Source organism: Schistocerca cancellata, chromosome 2 (assembly GCF_023864275.1).
Source record: "Schistocerca cancellata isolate TAMUIC-IGC-003103 chromosome 2, iqSchCanc2.1, whole genome shotgun sequence".
NCBI classification, from domain to species: Eukaryota; Metazoa; Arthropoda; class Insecta; order Orthoptera; family Acrididae; genus Schistocerca; species Schistocerca cancellata.
In genome coordinates, this window is record NC_064627.1 from 657,779,171 (window position 1) to 657,793,005 (window position 13,835).

The 13,835-nt window shown below is 41.5% G+C and overlaps 1 non-coding gene across 1 annotated transcript; it reads left to right on the forward strand.

The window, feature by feature from the left end:
- Positions 1 to 4,927: 4,927 nt before the first annotated feature.
- Trnap-agg (transfer RNA proline (anticodon AGG)) lies at positions 4,928 to 4,999 on the forward strand. Its single transcript has one exon. It is a non-coding gene; the product is annotated as a tRNA-Pro (tRNA).
- Positions 5,000 to 13,835: the final 8,836 nt, after the last annotated feature.

Sequence of the window (13,835 nt, forward strand, 5' to 3'; positions counted from 1 at the left end):
AATGTGCAACTTTCGCCGGGCCGTGTACCAGATACGCCAGATACGAGAAAGTGCCGCCAAGCGCAGACTGGCGGTCAGCGGTACCGTTACGTTATCTCTCATTCGCGCGAGGCCTACGAAGCTCTTCTACGTCGGCCACACCATTCGCGTTGGTAGCGTCATTCAGATAGATAACGTGCTACTGATCATTCGTTACACAGTCTGTCATCACATCTCGGCGCTTGTAACTGGAAGCCGTCGTATACCAACTTTCAAATAGCTCTACCACAGGAGGAAAAATACCTTCTTTTTAAAGTACCTGTGACCAGGAATTTAACTCTTCCGCCACCTAGTGTGTCCGTTTATAACTTCCCCACCTTGTCCGGCATACTCAAAATTTGACCATGGTTACATGAACCCAACTGGTAGGAAAGGCATAGATTCCGAGGAGACCTGAGCAAAATGATTTGTGGAAAAACGTACAACTAAAACGTAACAAGAGTGTACTCTGCCGTAACAGCGAATGACAGCAGATATATGTAATTACAAAGATAATTTCTGAACAGTTAGTCTAATTTTTCATTAACGAGAAAACTGCAATTTAATGTAATTTCAATTATATAGTGAAATAACACGTTCGCCATCCTAAAGTGGACAATTTTTTCCTGAAATCCCTGGTTACAATACGATTTCTGTTTACATACTGATCACTAACACGTACATGGGCGACGTTGTCACTACGTGATTGTTTAATTGAGAGGGGCTAGGGGACCAAACAGCGAGATCATCGCTATTCCGAAAAGTAGTCACTGAAGAAAGAAGGTTCGCTAAAAGTGGGCGGATCCAGTCAGGGGAGTCAAATTATAAAATAATATACATTAAAAACACACAGAAAAGGCATAAAAGGTGAGACCAAATCTAAAAACTTGAAGAAAGGGATGTTGATGGTGTTACAGACGGAGAAGACTGGAAAAGAGGTCCCAACCACAAACAAACTGCCCGGTTCCAAGACTAAAGTGGAACCTTATACCTGGAAATAAAAACCACTTTCACGGAGGAAACTAAGTATCGGTTTAACAGTCCGTGAATCGTCTACTAATATTTAATTTGAGGTACTGGGTAGACGATATTTAGCATGAAGGGCCGAAAGAAGTGGACATTCCACCAATAAGTGGGATACCGTCAGTCTAGCTCCACAACCACATGGGGGGGAGGGGGGGAGGGTCGTTACGTAGGAGGATACGATAAGTGAGCCTGGTATGACCAATGCGTAGACGGCATAAAATAGTGGACTCCTTCTGAGAGGAGAGGAAGGAACAGCGCCAAACAGCAGCAGACTCCTTGATTGTGCGGAATTTATTGCTCTGAGGAGTAGCGTACCAGATGTAATGCCGTTTTTGAGCAAAGAGAGATATGGCGTAGATCCCCATATCCACAGCTGGATCCATGAAAGAAAATGGGGGGTAAGTATCTGCTTCTGTAGCCAAACGGTCAGCCAGTTCAACCCCTGGGATAGCCGCATGACTTGGAACCCAGAGAAAGACAATGGAACCAGCCAAGGAAAGAGAGAAGATCATGATTGTCAAAGACGAAAGGGATAGGCGAATAGCATCGGTCGATAGCCTGCAAATTGCTCATGGAGTATGAACAAATTAAAAAACTGTGGAGGGCGGCATGACAAAAAAGTCTTAACTGGAGGCTATGAGTCGAACTCTGCATCGCAATTCATACTTCAGGCTGGGCACATGTATTCGACATTAAGAAGAACAGTTTGGAGATTAGCTGGCAGAGCTGCAACCCATTGTCGTCCAGTGTGGGCTGCGCCATCTATGACACTAGAGGGAATCGACCGGACGTGACGTAACGGCTGTTACGTAAGACATCCCCTACGCAGCATTACTGCCAGGTGGACGAGTGCCTGGTACTGTTGATGCAGTCTACACATTAATGGCCTGAGTGAGCTGCTAGTACCCTGGGAAGACTATCCTATATTGCTGAACAACAAATAACAAATGTATCACTGCCTGAATGTTTTATTGGCGCTCTCGAGCATAAACAGATCCTCGTCACCGCAGGCTGCTCAGCACAATCAGTCATTAAGACTGTAGAGGCGTCGGACTCGACTTGTATAGTTAGACATTATTTTTGTCATATTATAATTCAGACCTACCATCAGGCTGGCTCTGTTTAAGTTATTGCACCAGTTGAAATTCATCTCGACTCTTCGCAAACAGAAGCTCATCATCCTAAAGCAAAGGTTCTGATATTCTTCGTTAATTTTATTTCCAGTTTAAGAATATGAATTTTTTTCCTATGGCTGTTTTCAATTTGCCATTACCGTGATAAAATCTAACAGAAGCTCAAGCAATAACGTATATATTCTTCAGTATATTAACATATGCTAAATCCAGTGCCTTGTTTTTTAACTCCTGTTAATGAAGACTTCGTTCAAATTAAGTCGAAAGCTTTCTGAGAATCTGTGAGTGATAGGATAAGTGGTAATTGACACTTACTGCTCCTTTCCGTAGTTTAATTCAAAAATTGTAAATGATTCAACGTTCTACATCCACTTCTAAAACCAACTTGCTCCTCTGCTTAAATAAAAAAATGGTTCAAATGGCTCTGAGCACTATGGGACTTAACTGCTGTGGTCATCAGTCCCCTAGAACTTAGAACTACTTAAACCGAAGTAACCTAAGGACATCACACACATCCATGCCCGAGGCAGGATTCGAACCTGCGACCGTAGCGGTCGCGCGGTTCCAAACTGTAGCGCCTAGAACCGTTCGGCCACTCTGGCCGGCTGCTTAAATAAATTTCAATGTTTTTGCCTTAGAATAGTGAATATCTTGGACATTACAGCTACTACAGTTTTTTGTGATTTTATTGCCTTCTTTCCTATGAAGTAGGGCAATTGCATTCCAGTTTTCGGAATTGGCTTACGCTGCAGACATTCGATAAGTATTAAAGCAAATTGGTTTTGTATTACTTTTTCTAGCACAGTTCAAATGTCTCTGAGCACTATGGGACTTAACATCTGAGGTCATCAGTCACCTAGAACCTAGAACTAGTTAAACCTAACTAACCTAAGGACATCACACACATCCATGTCCAAGGCAGGATTCGAACCTGTGACCGTATAGGTCGCGCGGGTCCAGAGTGAAGCGCGTAGAACCGCTCGACCACAACGGCCAGCTCTAGCACAGTAATTACTTCTAATGTAATTCTGAAATTTTCTGGGATCATAACTCGCTTTATACCCCGAATAGCTTTTATGTGCTCATTTGGAATTACCCGTGGAATTACATTATTTTCATTATTAGCTATTTGTGATAGATGAACATGTATTATTTAGTTTATTGTTAACTAGCTGTTACCCAAGGCTGCGCTCGTACGTCAATTGTTTAGTTACGGTGAGTGTTGACGAGTAGTGAAGCCACTGTAAATGCAATAACCTCAGCTGCCCTCACATGTCTGCCTGTTCAGGTAAGAGTAGCTACTGAGGTACGCCCCAATCTTTCCCCTCCCAAGTTGTCCCCACGAACTACGCGTCGACATGTGTAGCATCACTGCTGAGCAGTGTGTCCAGTGGGACATGGGCATGAGTGCGCATCTATGCATCTTGCTATTTTAGGTAGCATTCTCTACATCACACATCGTAACATATGGATCACCTTACTGTAAGTGCAAGTATGACGGGTATTGGACTCAATAAGCCACACTCGTGGTCTTATGCTGTTCTTCACCAAGTTAAATTTGCTTCTTGATAACGCTCACAGTTTTAGTAGCATATGATAGTCAACGGGAATCACTCATTGAATACACCACTTCGCGTCAGATCACGGTATGTACGTGACATCGATGGTCGCCGGGTAACCGGCCAAGTATGCCACGCGATGATTGAAACTTTGCCTTCATCTTTCCGCGAAAGCAGAGAGGAGGTGGTGGTGTCCTGATCACCAGACTTTGAGCCGTGTTCTCGATTAAATTCCAAACCTCTCCGCGGTGTCTCAAGGAGTGAGGGCACGCGACACTGCTGGTGGTGGTCCGTCCATCGGGTGGGAACGTTAAGCTCGACGCCCCTTTTCGTGCTGGTACCGACTCTCACCTTCTCCCTTGTCTGATTATCATACATCGCAAACATCACACCACACTACACACACCGATTTCAGTCTTCTGAACGTATCAGATACACTTAACACACGTCTCACGTAAAGGAAGGTGCCGGTGTGCAGGAAGCACAGGAAAATGCTTTCCAATTAGTCGATTGAACCTCCATCTCGGCATCTGCCAGCCAACCACGCCATACGACTTTACTTTATTTAGCATACGGTGTCGGTAGGACACAAACTACAGAAATTTTTATGAATTGGTGTCATCTAAAAAAACATAAACGTCAGCATGAAAATAAGACACGTTAGACTTGTATTTTTAAGACGGTTTTTTTCATATTTCCTCCGTCATTCTAATGCGGGCTTTTGTTTCATGTCCAAACTATGCCAAAGGCGACGCGACGTCAAACTCTCAATCTCCTTCCTCATCTAAAGGTTGAGCAGAGCGGAGAAATATGCTAGTTTTGTTGGATAATGCTGTATATTTCAATTAAGTTAGCATTATCGTTAGTGTGTGATGCCAACCTGCTTCTGTTCTCTGCTTTTGAAGTTATTTTACTTGCTGAAGTCCAACAATTTCAAATACGCCACGCAGCTGTGAAAGCTCTAGCACAGTAATTACTTCTAATGTAATTCTGAAGTTGAAAGCTGCCAGACTTGTAGCACGTGGGACCCTCCTGTACACGTGTGCGGCACAGCTGTGGCTCGCGTCCCGTGAAGCTGGCGGAGCGCAACACACGAGCCGCAGCCGCCCACACAGTGCGCGCCGCGTTCTGCGTGCGTCTGGACCGCCTCGCTGCGTCTCACGTGAGTGAAAGGCCTTTCCTCTCACGGACGGCTCGTTGGTCTAGGGGTATGATTCTCGCTTAGGGTGCGAGAGGTCCCGGGTTCAAATCCCGGACGAGCCCATGTTTTTGTCCAAACGGTCCAAATGGCTCTAAACACTATGGGACTTAACATCTGAGGTCGTCAGTCCCCTAGACTTAGAACTACGAGTACTTAAACCTAACTAACCTAAGGACATCACACGCGTCCATGCACGAGGCTGCATTCGAACCTGCGTCCGTAGCAGCCACACGGATCCAGACTAAAGCGCCTAGAACCGCTCGGCCACAGCGGCCGGCCCATGTTTTTCAATTATACCTGTCAAAGGAACAATTAGTTTAATAAGAAATAACTTACTCAAACATGGGACAATGGGTAGAGCTGAAATCTGTGAAGTGATAGAGATTGTGGAGTTTATATTATCTCACAACTACTACCTGTTCAACAACAAGTTTTACATTCAGGAAGATGGATTGGCAATGGGTAGTAGTCTTGCAGGCTTGCTAGCAGACATATATATCAATAACCTTGAAAACAACTTTTTTAGATCCCAAACCCAACTAAAAGATAATCTGCTTTATTACAAACGCTATGTTGATGACACCCTCATTCTGTTCAATGGAACAACAGAAGAAATAGATAATCTAGCCAAAGAACTTAATAAAATACACAATAAAATTCAATTCACAATAGAACATGAAACACCAGAAGGCGTTAACTATGTTGATTCATCAATCTCAAATAAAATTCAAAACCATAAATTTCAGATTTTCAGAAAACCAACAACCACCAATGATACCACACACAAATCCTCTTGCCACCCAGACCAACAAAAAAATCATTCTTCAGAACAATGGTTAATCACATTCTTAAAATCCCAATGGACACAAATGACAGACAAAAAGAAACAGAAATTATTAAATCAATTGACTCCAACAATGGGTACAACCCTGCAATAATAGATAAACTAATCCTTACAGCAAAACTAAATCAATCAACTGCTGAAAAACCACCCACAAACAAGAAGACCACATTTATAAACCTGCCTTTCCTAGGGAAGATTCTCACCAAATTGCCAATCTCTTCAAGACATACAACATAAAAATAAGTTTCTTCTCCAACAACAAAATAAAATCATACACAGCACCAAAACCACTGTACAACAGTATCAAAATTCAGGTGTGTACAAGTTCATGTGCAACTCATGTCCAAGTTTCTACATTGGACAAATTGGTAGAAGCTTCACAACAAGATTTAAAGAACACATAGATGCACTCTGTCTTAACAACCTGAATAAGTCCAGCTTTGCCTCACATCTTGCCTAACACAATCATTCAGCAAACAACATAGAAGAGAATCTCCAAATACTCCATTTTGCCAACAAAGACACCTTCTTGAAGAAATTGAAATATTTATCTACACAAATACAGCACCTGACTACCTACTCAATGATCAAACTGAACTGAGAAATTTTTCCTTCAGAACTTTGAAGATCTACTAGTTCAAAGCAAGTAACCACTCAACGAACCACATCTCCATCCCCCCCCCCCCCAAGACCCCCCCTCCCCCTCCTTAAACCCTAACTACACCGGTGCGAATGTAATATCCTACCACAGAATAAAACCTGTACTATCTTTCTAAATGTTAAAGCCCTCTACTGCTAACATAAATCAGTACTTTTAGACATATTACTTCTAGCTGGAACAAACAGAAGCTGCCTTCACCAATATTCCAGATCACTTTAATGTTAGAATAAAAATAAGTCAACAGTGAAAGAACTTTTGTTCATGGTTTTTAAATATAAAGTGTACAGCCATACAAACAGCTTTAGTCAATGACAATCACTATAACTTTTATGCATATACCTTTAGCTAAAATAAACATAATCTACTCTTGCTAATACCCCAGACCATGTTAACATAACAACAGAAATAAGTCAACAGTTCATCTGAAGGTTAGTTATTAATTTAAATTTAAATATAGAGGTCTAGTCTAACAGACAGCTGCATCTCACTGCAGATACAATAACTCTAGTATTGATTCATGGATATCCATGTTAATGCCAATAACATAAAAATAAAAAAATTGAAAAAAATGTTATAAACTGCCTGTATTATACATAATATACAAATAGATATAAGATATCAGATCATCTGAAGTTTGTTCTTGTAGTAGTTTATTTGTTAATTTATTTTGTACTCTCATGTTATCGCCAGTCTGATCAAAATATTTGCCCTATATCGACCTTAATACATGTAAATAAGAACAAATTACATCCCTCTGCAAAGTAGGCCTACGCCATATCTTTCCGTCAAGAACTTTGCTACAAGCAACAGTTGTAAAGCGCATGGTGGATGCTGGAAAAGTCTCGCTGTCAGAGTGTAATTAATATAGTTCCTGTGGAAGTGTGTGTAGTGATACAACAACTGGACATCAAAATGGAGGCAGACAGATGGACATTAACCGAAAAAAGCCGCCTATACTGTCGCAGTAAGTAAAAAACTAAATTTACATCCATATCGACAAATAAGCTATAGTCATGTCGATACATTAAAGTGTGTTCCACCTTTTTGTCATAGAGCCAGCACCCAGCAGTATGCTAGCAATAATGATGTACCTTCCAAAACCATCTGAAGATGAACCTAAAAAGGTTCGAAAAGCGGTTCATGGAATAAAACAATTATTCAAAAAAGTGATTCGTTGCAGTTTTGTATCACTTATTTGCGTTTTTGTATTATAATCCCAGCTACACGCAATTTTGTAAAACTGTAGCAGTTCACTAGAGCCGTAGGTACGTTTGATTTACTGATAGTTAGTTACTGTGTCTTTATGGTGAAGACTGCGAAAAATCAAGTGCCTGCCTTCTAATTTGCGTCTTGATGCTACTCTCATCTCACTCTTCTTGATTTAACAGGTTCCAGAAGAGGACCGTAATGGCGCTAGCGTCTTCCAGTATTTGAATTTAGCCAAAGTAGATGAGGAAAATACGATATAAATGCCAAAAAACTGCTATTCATTTACTTAGACAGTAAAAATTTGTCATAGAAGTCAAGTTATTTCAAGTCTCAATATTTGTCCTCTGAACGATGTTACCCGATTACAGAGTATGACAAATTCTGAATATGATTTTGTCCCGTCCGCCTCCCCACAACATCTCCCAGAAAATACCGTTGTCTAAGATTTCGAAACAATACTCTATTATTATTATTATTTACATTTTGTTCGCCGCCTCCCCACCCCCCTCTCGAACGTAACAAATGTCTACGATCTCCAAGATAATACTATCACTTCTTCTTCTTCTACAGTAGCGCTACAGGTCTTGATGAGCCTTGGCTTCTTCAACGATCTTCCTCCTCACGTCTCGCTTATTTGCTGCTCTTTTCCACCCCCGGACTCCCATACTGGCGACATCCATTATTACGTCGTCAATCCACCTTTTTCTAGGTCCCCTTATTGCCTAGCTGAATCGATCACAGCTTTCATCATTTTCTTTGGAATTCTATCCTCTGCCATTCTCTCGAAGTGTCCTAGCCATCGTATTCGCTGTGATATCAGACATTTTACTACCTCCCTACCTTCTATTAACTCTTTTAATTCAGTACTGTAGCGTATTCTGCAGCTTTCTCCCTCCCTTATTGGCCCATAGATTTTGCGTAGTATTTTCCGCACAATGTTTATTAGTGCATTTACACTGTATTACCCTATTAAAAAATTATATGCTTTGTTCACGTCATTACTTTGTCCACCGTTTTAGTATAACACAATAAATTATAAATCAGGTAAATACATGATCTAAAAAGCCCTTGCACAAAAATTTCGTAACTAGATGTGGCTTGTCATTAACAACTGCAATAGCAACAAACTTTCGCAACATTGCACATTCACAATTATACGGTATAAAATGGAAAACACCACTCGGCAGAAAACAGTACTTCACTTAGCTCTAACACTTTCATAAACACAAGTCTGTAGACTATGGATCTAGGATTACATAAATGGAGGGAGCGCTATATCTACATCTTTCTGTTGTCTCCACCTATGTTCGCGGAAGTCGTACTTTCTTTTAGTTTTTTCGCAGAGGAGCATAATTAATCCTCTGCCTGGCCTACCCTCAAGTTGCTATGGTTTACCGGTTCCACCTCAGGACTTACGAACCTTCTCCAGTTTGGTGTTGGCAACAGGTGTGGTCAGACTTGGAGAGGCCGTCTTTCCGTGGCTGGAATGTCTTCTGCAGACTGTCAGGCCACAAACCACGTGGTCTGACCTTCAGGAACGCAACTGAAAAGCACCCTGTGTTAAACAAAGCTTCTAATGAGTTATAATATCTTCCCAATTTCTAGACTTTTATTCTCTTTAAAAATTAGCTACTAAATTTGGAAATTAATATGGCTATCAATATAAACGCCCGCTACCTTTTTGTTCGCGCCTAGATAATTATGGCATTATGCTAGACAGCGGGCATTCAAATACCAGTGCAAGGCTTGCCGAAAACAGTGCTTGTGCTTCGTACACCTTCTTCAGTGTACTCTCCCACTGAGTTGCTACCACCCGAATTTGGATGACATTTATGTCAGGAAAAATGTAACAAATGTTATTTGTGGAGAGAGTGCACCAACTTGCTCGCTAAGTAACGCAAATCACTGTCGTTTGTCCTAGCCACTCGACTACCAGTGATGTTTAAGGAATTTGAGCACAATTCGTAATCTTTCAACTGCGGGCAATGAAGTCTAAAAATGCGACCAGTTTCCAAAAGAGGCCTCTGCGAAAGGAGGCCTTTGCCTTGAGGCCAACGAGATAAACGGGCCCTGCAACGAACTTGTGACGTCACACTAGTAGGTATGTCCATCACCCTTCAGAAACGCTCGGCTTCGTGCAAGACCAATATTTAACTCAAAAGACAACGACTGAAGGTCTTAAGTTTGTTGTGTTATCGTGAACTTGCATGCATTTAAACGCGCAGTCAAGGATGGTTAAATGCGTCTGAAATACACTCATGCTCATAAATTAAGGATAATGCTGATACATGGTGAAACATCGCTCTGGTGGGTTGTTTGCGGGGTATGACCATGCGGTGCATTTGACCGGCGGTCGTCGCACGGTGGCGCTGGCAGCAGTCCACATACGCAGAGGTGTGTGGGTGCATGTCACAGTACGGTGCAGCGAGTAAGCGTGCAGACGTTTTCAGACGTGCTAATGGTGACTATGTTGAAAATGGGTCAAAGAATACACATTGTTGACGTTATGAGGGGTAGAATACTAGGGCGACTGGAGGCTGGTCAAACACAGCAGGTCGTAGTACGGTCCCTCCACGTGCCATAAATTTGATTATGGCAAAGATTCCAGCAGGCAGGAAACGTGTGCAGGCTCTACAATACAGGACGTCTACCGTGTACAACACCATAAGAAGACTGATATCTCAGCATCAGTGCCCGCAGACGGCCTCAGAGTACTGCAGGTAGCCTTGCTCGGGATTTTACCGCAGCCACTGGAACACTTGTTTCCAGACACACAGTCTACAGACTACTGAAAACACATGGTTTATTCGCCCGGAGACATGCAAGCGGCGTTCCACTGACCCCTGGTCACAGGAGAGCCCCTAAATCATGGTGTCAAGAACGCAGTACATGGTCATTGAAAGAGTGGTCCCAGGTTATGTTCACGGACGAGTCCAGGTATAGTCTGAACAGTGATTCTTGCCGGTTTTTCATCTGGCTTGAACCAGGAACCAGATACCAATCCCTTAATGTTCTTGAAAGTGACATGTATGGAGGCGGTGGTTTAATGGTGTGGGGTGGGATTATGATTGGTACACGTACACCCCTGCATGTCTTTGACAGAGGAACTGTAACAGGTCAGGTGTATTGGGACGTTATTTTACACCAATATGTCCGCGTTTCAGGGGTGCAGTGGGTCCCACCTTCCTCCTGATGGATAACAAAGCACGGCCCCACCGAGTTGCCATCGTGGAGGAGTACCTTGAAACAGAAGATATCAGGCGAATGGAGTGGCCGGCCTGACCTCCAGGCCTAAACCCCATAGAGCAGGTCAAGGATGGTCTCGGTCGACGTATCGCTGCTCGTCTTCACACCCCTACGACACTTCATGAGATCCGACAGGAACTGGTGCAAGAATGGGAGGATATACCCCAGCAGCTGTTCGACCATCATTTTCAATGCTTGTTATTTTCATTTCCTCAGATCATAAGGACTGCGAAACTAAAAATAAGATGCAAGGAACCTAGTCTAAAGCTATGCCTGAAACTTACCCAATAACAAATATTTGCGGCATACCGAAATGCTGAAAACATATACAATGAGTGACTACTGTTGGTCGCAGGTAGCAAACAATAAAATGCGTTAAGTGTAAGTTTTCTAATATGTTCAGAGGAAACTAATCTTTTTCCATTGCATTAAGAAGTTGACACCATTTCTCAAGTAACTAATGTGTTTTGGGCAGGTTGAAATCTTGAAGTTTCCATTTTTGTTTTCTTCATTGGTCTTTGAAATTTTCCCTTTGCAACAGTATATGCTACATATATATTATTGCTTTATTTCTTATTTATCCGTTCATTTAAATAAAACACTGCGTGGTTGTGAGTATGTACATTTGATAGTTCACAGACAGAATTTTTTTTTATCACCCGCATCCAAGGGCAATTATTTATCGATTAGGGATCCAAAAGCTTTCAGAGGAGTTGAGAAAGAGAAGACATAGGGAGAAAATGTAACTATCACTAAACTGGAGTGCATCGATCACATATAAAAGTGAATATGAGGCTGTGAGAACTGAAAACTGCATACATGGGCAAGATACCATGGGGTTAGATGGTAAGAATAGACTTTTAGAGTTTGTCACAGATAATTATTATGGCATGGTATGCGCTCAACATTTTATTAGTGTAGCAGACATGAGAAACGCTGTAAGGGCAGTTTTGTTCCAGCTCTCTTGAACGGACGATACGCCCATTCATAGCCTACGATCTCCAGAAAGTGATGCATGGTGCAAATACCACAGAACAGAGCAAAATGGTGAGAAATTTATTCACAAACCAGCTGTACCTAATCTCATAGTAGAGGTCTTGAAGGGAACTTTCAAACATTTGTCAGGTGTAAGACTATTGAAGAAGTGTCTTCATGGCCTCACTCAGAATCCTAACAAGTCCATCAACAGCATAATCTGGGCCAAAAGTAGCAAGACAGTGTTTCTGTCAACTATTACACTCTATGTTGGTGTCTTTGATGCAGTGGTAACGTTTTCAATGAAAGAAATGTTGCAATGTGTTAAGTCCTGAAAAGACTGCTACAATCTGTTGGTTGCTTCACAGTAGAGCAACTGTAAAAATTAGCTAAAGATAGACATAGACATTCAGAGAGAGCTGTTAGAAACCTTGAAACAAAGGGAAGACAGTGCAGATGAGCAGGGAAAACAAAATTGCAAGATGAAATGCAAGAGGCAGCTGACAGCCCATTATGTGGAGCAAGGATCCACTGACAACTTGAATGACTTTTTCCAGTAAACTGTATTTTTTAAGATTAAAGTGTACGTTTTCCCAGTTCCTATTTGCTACAATTCGTTCAAAATTACAGGCTGTACACATTGGCATTGTGCGTATATTTTAACAAAGAGCTTTTCTTTTTTGTAAATCTGAAAGACGTTAGGGCCTCACATACCTAAAAAGAGTAGACAGATTATTATATCCACAATTCACAAAATAACCATTACCTCTATGCTAATCAGTACTTTCTCAATCCTTATGTTAAAGTGGTCAGAGATGGGTAACCCACAGGTAACAGTTTTTCTTTTACATTTATTATTCAGAATAGTTTCTGAGAAAAGGTAACTTTTACATGAACAGTTGGTAGTAATAGTTGGAAAGTCATCGAGTAATACAGAAGTAATATCCGGCGTTCCCTAAGCAAGTGTTATAGGCCCTCTGTTGTTCCTGCTCGATATTAACGACATAGGAGACAATTTGATTAGCCCTCTTAGATATTTGCAGATGTCATTTACCAAGTCATCAGATGGCCAAAACGAATTGCAAAATTATTTAGATAAGATATCTGTATGGTGCGAAAAGTGATTATTTACCATGAATAAAAAGTAGTGTGAAGATATTCACGTGAGTACTAAAAGAAATCCGCTAAATCTCGAATACACGATAAGTCACACAAATCTGAAGGCTGTAAATTCAATTAAATACTTAGGGATTACAATTTCAAATAACGATCACACAGATAATGTTGTTGGTAGAGCAAACCGAAGACAGCGATTCACTGGCAGAACACTTAGAAGGTGCAAAAGATCTACTAAAGAGACTGCTTACACTACACTTGTCCGCCCTGTTCTGGAGTGTTGCAGTACGGTGTGAGATCCACATAAGGTGGAACTGACGGATGACATCGAAAAAGATCAGAGAAAGGCGGCTCGTTTTGTATTATCACGAAATAGGGGAGATAGTTCCAGAGACATTTACGTGAATTGGACTGGCAATCGCTAAATAAAGGCGTATTTCTTTGCGATGGGATCTTCTCACGAAATTTCAATCAACTGTTTTCTCCTCCGATTGCGAAAACGTTCCGTTGGCACCCACCTACATAGGGAGTAATGATCGTCACGATAAAATAAGATAAATCTGGGCTCGCACAGAAAAATTTAAGAGCTCGTTTTTCCCGCGAGCCGTTCGAGAGTGGAACAGTAGACAGACAGCTTGAAGGAGCTTCATTGAACCCTCTGCCAGGCACTTAATTGTGAAATGCAGTGTAATCACGTAGATGTAGATGTAAAATACTCACATATAACAACTACCATATGCTGATTCTGTCTTAGTCATACCATTGTGTTAAAAATATCACAACAGTTTGGAGGATTAAAGTGTAGCTTATCTGTTAAGACAAGCAAAGTCATGAACGTTTAAAATTT